Source organism: Rhododendron vialii, chromosome 5a, assembly GCF_030253575.1.
Source record: "Rhododendron vialii isolate Sample 1 chromosome 5a, ASM3025357v1".
In the NCBI taxonomy this organism is placed as follows: Eukaryota; Viridiplantae; Streptophyta; class Magnoliopsida; order Ericales; family Ericaceae; genus Rhododendron; species Rhododendron vialii.
The window spans coordinates 41,099,548-41,106,157 of NC_080561.1; positions in this window are offsets into that span (position 1 = coordinate 41,099,548).

Here is a 6,610-nt window from a genome sequence, read left to right on the forward strand (position 1 = left end):
TCGCAAGACTTGACACTAAATTTACGTGTGGTGTAGTATGTGTATGAGGCCCACCCCTCGGTAAGTGCTTGTGTTTTTGTATGTATGTATAGTTTTGAATTTTCGGTAGGAGCCTTATCGAGCAATGTGTCGCCCGCCAGTCATGTAAGTATATGTGTGAATGCTCCATTTGGGATACGTTTGTGGTTTTCGAAATTCTTATAGTAGAGCTGTGCTCAGCACACGATTAAGTTTACATCTATTTTTATATTGTTCTCATAAGTGATGGTGATACTCACAACATTATTTAAAGGGGTTCATCATTCCTTGTGAAAAGAGACGTGAAAAAATCAATGTAAATATAAAAAATGTGTGAGTAACATTTTTGTTATTAGTATCGACTATTGTATGTAGGCCATCACTTGCGTAAGTGTTTGTGCATTTGATGTGGTTATAATTTCTTGTATGAACTTATTGCGTGGGGTGTTTGATGATAGAAAAGCGTACCAGGTGGGACAGAAAAAATCTCTCTGATATTTTAACAACGTACAGGTAACAATAGCAATCAGAGAGAGAGATTTTTCGGGAGCCACGTACAACTTGCAACCACCAGCGATTATTGGGAAGATATTTTTGGACACGGTAGCCGTTGCAGTGCACCCGCCACATTATATTTCAGATTAATTCGAGCTATTTTATTGTCGAGAAGTATGATCGAATTGGTGCGAGGTGTGCACTATAGCACCCTCGGATCTGGGCATGTTGTGCCCGAAGAACCTGTTGTGACTTTAATGTGGAACCCATCTGTGACTTTAACGAGTTGTATGTCTTATTTTTTTTAATGAGTATGCTTTTTTTTATACTAAAATGAATAGTGAAATTGTACTCTCCTTATTCATACTCCAGCAACACTACGGAGTACTATTTAATATTTATTATTCTCCATATCTTATTTTAGGAAATAAATTTGTTCCGCCAAAGTTTGGAAATCCAACTTTTCCTCCAAACCGGCCAATCTCCTCGTGCGACATTATCAAAACATTGCAATACGTGGGAGAATCATGCGCTGGTGATTGCTATGCTCTAACTATCCAAAACTTCTAGTATGGGAGCAATATGGACCATTTGGTGTAAATCAAATGCATACCGCATTGTGTGGGACCCGTTCAGGGTCCTTTGAAACGGATCTCATATAAATAATAGGAGCCGCTCAATTTATTTAGGACACCAACGGTGCACATACCGGCAAACGGAGCCCACTTTAGGTCCTGCACGGATAATCGCCTCATTAAATAGTTTTGAAAGCGAAAAATCGAGTGGAGAACAAAGAAAAACAGACGTAACAGAGATGATAATTAGCACCCTTAATCATGCTCTATGGTGGCGGGTTGGCAGAATTACAGGGTCTTCAACTATTTCTATTGAGGCGTGGGCATTATGTATAGCATGCTCTGCGGCGCGAGAACTAAACCTAACAGAGGTAATTTTTGAATCAGATTGTAAAGCTCTAATTGATTGCATCAATGGCTCGTCTACTAATTGTCCGTGGGAGATTTATGCTATTGTGGAGGATATTAAAGGTTGGGCAGCAGCTACATTAGTCTTTTGTTTGGTGCTCTGGGAATATAAACTTGGTGGCAAACGAGTTTCTCTACAACAATGTAAATTCTTGGTCTTCAACCGCAATCATCGGATCCTCTTCATAATCTTTGTATCATTCTCATAAGCAAAGGAGTTTCATAATTACATCTCCCCAAGAATTTATCATTTATATAACTTGTCACCGCCACCGCATGATTACAGTTTTATAAACAAGTAGACCTGATGTCACACACAAGCTGCTACAAGGATTAATGATTACATATCCCCTATTTTCTTCTCTATCTCCATTCACGGATCTCGCCTTCTCCTGTATCTTCACTCAAGATCTTCCCTTAAAATTATGAGCAAAAGCCAAAAAAACATCACTAAAGATGAAAAAAGTAAACAGCTATTTTTTGAGCTTAAATGCCATCTTATTTGAATTTTTTCAACATCCGTCCATAATTTTATACTTTTTCGAATCGTCCGAGACGAACAATTAGCCCCTAAAGTTACGTCAAAAAGCTAAACAAAAAAGTTGCGAAAAGTAAAAAAATTACCGAAATAAGTTCCAAATTTATATATATAAGTTTAAAAGAACCACATATATTATGCTTTTTCTTTTTTTTTTTTTCTCGATTGGCTATGCTTAAGCATCCTTAAACCCATTAAAAACCCATGACACCAAACAACAGAGAGAGAAAATGCACGAACTAAACGAGAGAGACCTGTTTTCAGATTCGCGGGGTTTGGAATGAGAATTGAGAGTGGAGTTGTGACTCTTTGTTTCTAGGAGTGACATATATAGAGATAGACGGGGTGCCTAAGTTGCGGCGTTTTGGCTTGACAATTAAGCAGAATTCCTTTCAATCCATTTGGATTCTTTCGTTCCAAGTAATTTTGAGTGGAAGGACAGTTTAAATCAGGAGCACACATTATATGATAAATGGTTCGGGTTTGCTCTGGCAAGAGATTAGCTATCATTAAATCCGAACCATTAATGATTCGAGATATTCGTTTTGTTGGGAAAATGCTTTAATGTGCTCACCAAAAGATCAGTTCATATGATCGCGATAAGCGTTTGATCAATTTGTTCATTTTTTTGTCAGAAGTTTTGAGTATGAACTTTGAACTAAAAATTGAAAGAATTGATCATGAATTTTGAATAAAAAATTGTACGAATTGATCAAGCACTTATCTTTTCCAAGGCACAATAAACTATTATTTTTGAACAAACAGACGCCTCGACCCATTTGTGGGACCACAGGTGAGCACCAAATGGGGTCGATAAATAATCGGACATAGCATTTTTGCTATACTAAAACTCGTTTTTCTTCTCGTCACGTTTCTTCTTCTTCTTTTTTTTTTAATCGTCATCTTAGTCATGTCACAGGTTAAGATTTTTATTTTTGGGTAAATACAGGTTAAGATTTTAGTCATGTTATAGTATGAAATTCTACTAATTTTGTTGTCTTTTAAAAGTCGATCAAGTAAAAAAGTATGAATTTCCAACATTTATCTGTACCGTTGATTTATCTTTTCGGGGTAATTTCAGGGTATGTTTTCTTTGTACCTAGCACTCCTCTTTAGAAAAGAGAGTGTTTTGTCTCATATCTTTTGCTCCCCCAAAATCTCTCTGCATCCTTGAGATTTAAGGGAAAACATGTCTTTAGACTTCTCTCAAATGCCTTCCTCTTTTAACAATCCAACCAAGGGTTTTTTGACAAGGGAGGGAGGAGAGGTTTTACATGTCTTTTCCATTTTCTTCAAATCTCGCAAGCCGGTTTGATTACCTAGTTAGCATCATTCGAAATGTCTCGTGCTATATATTGGTCCAACTCTTCCGTGTATTTTGAACTTGTAAAAGTTTTTTATTTTAAACTTTAATGTCCGAACTAGCTTATGCATACATCGACTAATCTTTTAAGATTGATCCCATTATCCATCCATAGAAGTTGAGGCAAAGCCCAAAATAGTTTCAAGCCAAGCAGGTTTCGAAGGGGTAATCCGAGAGGAATGAGCTCTATGGGTGTTGGGATTTTATGAGCTTCTCGAAGATTGTACCAGGCTAGAAGCAGAACTTTTGGTGATTTGGACATGAAATGCATGTTGTTGATCAAAAATCAGATTCTTAGATGGCAGTGACTCTCATCAATGAAGGACCTTCTGAAAATTCCCAATAGTCTTGGAGAAGGAAATCGAGTAGTTGAATGTTTTGCTAAAATAGTAATCAAGTAGGAGACTCGGCTGGTGACGCTGACGACTCTTCCCTGACCGAGGTTCTAGACAAGTTAGCCACAGACGTTTAGGAGTAGCAGTTGTCAGGGATCATCCCCTAGCTAAGTTTGTTCTTTATGTGTTGTTGTTCTGTTTTAATTTTCAGGCGTATCAAACGGAAGATATTGAGTGTTTTATTTGCAGCCAGTTTTAAAATATGTTCTCAATCTTGCACTTTATCCTTAAAATTTTAAAAGATGGTCACGATCAATATGGTACATCTGTCACACCCCATCCCGAAAAATACCACACTAAATTTATTTTCCGAATGGGATGGACCCACGTCTTGGCCCTGCTCAAAAAGTAAATAAAAGCACCAGCTAGGTGTCCAGCTCATAAAAAAAAACTTAACTTGCATATATACGGAAATAACTGTCATACAAGACGTGCCCACATATATTTACAACATATACAACCACCAAAAATAGGCACATAATCAAAAGAGTCAAAAAGCTAGACTTCTATATACACAACTCCTGTCTAGACTCTGCAGTGGACCCACGTGCCGTCACGCACCTGAAAAGAAAATACTGTGGGGGTGTGAGCTATCAACTTGCTCAGTGAATGTACTTATCCATAATAAGAGAAGCAATAAAGACAAGGGCTATCCAACAATTTAAGCAAGAATATTTAGCCCACAATAACGTTCCATTACGTAATATTCATAACGCCACTAAGGCAATTTCATATCAACACCACTAAGGCAATTTCATATCAACGCCACTAAGGCAATACTCTTTACGCCACTAAGGCAATAGTCGTCACGCCACTAAGGCAATATTTATTCACGCCACTAAGGCAATATTCAATAACGCCACTAAGGCCATATTATAACGCCACTAAGGCTACGATTATATTCTCGCTTAGGAGCTCAAGCCAAATATTAACCATTTCAATACGAAAAATAACTTTACACCGTGTCTCATCTTCCGCTATTAAAAATAAGAACACCCACCTCGAGGTCCAGTCAAAAAGGTACCAACACGAGCTCACTCCCTACGTGGAGCCACGGTACTCGTTGCCGCTTCCGAACCTGGCGTGGAACACACAAATCCACACATGTGAATATGGAGTTCAAATCGAAAGGAAATAACAAACAATAACTCAAATACTCCTTCCCATAGTCAAGTGTCGCACATGATTTCAAGCTATAACAACCATAAATGAATATTTCAACACTTATAAGCTGTTTCAGCACTTTTACATTTAATTTTAGCATTCCGTCTCAAAGCTTGACAGTTTAACAGGAAATTCAGCAAGTATCAATTATCTACAGCAGTTACAGAGGTAATTTCCAGCGTCAAGCACACAATTCCTGCTCCTAAATAGCCGTTTTCAGCATTCTAACACAGTTTCAGCAATCTAAAATTCATTTTTCAGCACAGGACATGAATTTCCAGCAACTAATACAAAATTCCAACACCCAATTCTCACAGTTTTAGCACCCAAAACCATTCCCAGCCCTAATAACATGATAGGTACAATTTTTAACAAGAAAATTCATACATAGGATAACAGATTCAGTCAATTTCCTAAGCTAATCAACCTGTAACAAGGAATTCAGCCCTAATTACAACAAGCTTTATGACCTAAGGCCTAATTTTGTGCTTCCAGTCACCAATTCGAGCCATACATGGAGAAAATACTGAAATACAACTCCAATTTTGTTTCAAGGGTACCAACTTTAATCGAAATCCCAAGAACCACGAGATACCTTAACTGAACAACAAACAAAAGAGACGAAGAGTTACCCATCAAGATTAGAACTTCCGTTAACGCTAATCCTCCCTTCGTCGTTTCCCTTCCTCTGCGCCTTATTTCTTCCTCCTGATCTTTTTTTTTTTTTTTTTTCCGTTTAGTTCTTCTTTCTTTTCTTTTTTTTTTTCTCTGCTCTCTCTATCTATAAGTTACATGCACCCTAGCAGCTCCATTATCAAACACGTGCACACCAGCACACCCATTTTGTTTTTTTTTTACAACTTAAACCCAATAGTTCTAGGAAATCACATTGGAAACCCACATAAATAAAATAAAACTCACTTTTAATAAGCCTACTTCATTTCTTTTCTTTCCTTTTCTTTTTAAAAAAAAATAATAATAAAATAAAATAAGAGTCGGATCTCACAATTATCCTCCCATTAAAAGAATTTCGCCCCGAAATTCACTTACCTTGTGGAAACAGATGTGGATATTGAGCTATCATACTTTCCTCAGTCTCCCAAGTTGCCTCCTCGATCGCGTGACTCCTCCACAAGACCTTCACCAATGGAATAGTCTTATTGCGCAAAACTTGATCTCTGCGATCTAAAATTTCTACTGGCTGCTCCACATAAGTTAGATCCTCTTTTAGCTCTATCGGCTCAGAAGTCAACACATGAGATGGATCTGCAATATATTTTCGTAACATGGAGACATGAAACACATCGTGGAGTCGGCTCAACTCCGGTGGCAATGCCAAGCGATACGCCGTAGACCCAATCCGCTCAATGATCTCATACGGCCCAATATATCGTGGACTCAACTTGCCTTTCTTTTTGAACCTCATAACCCCTTTCCATGGTGATACTCGAAGAAACACCCAATCACCCACTGCGAATTCTAAGTCTCTCCTCCGCTTATCTGCATAACTTTTCTGGCGACTTTGTGCAATTTTCAAGCGATCACGAACCACTTTAATTTTATCGACAGTGACTTGAATCAACTCTGGTTTCGACAACCACCTTTCTCCAACTTCACTCCAACATACAGGAGTTCTACACCTCCGACCATATAA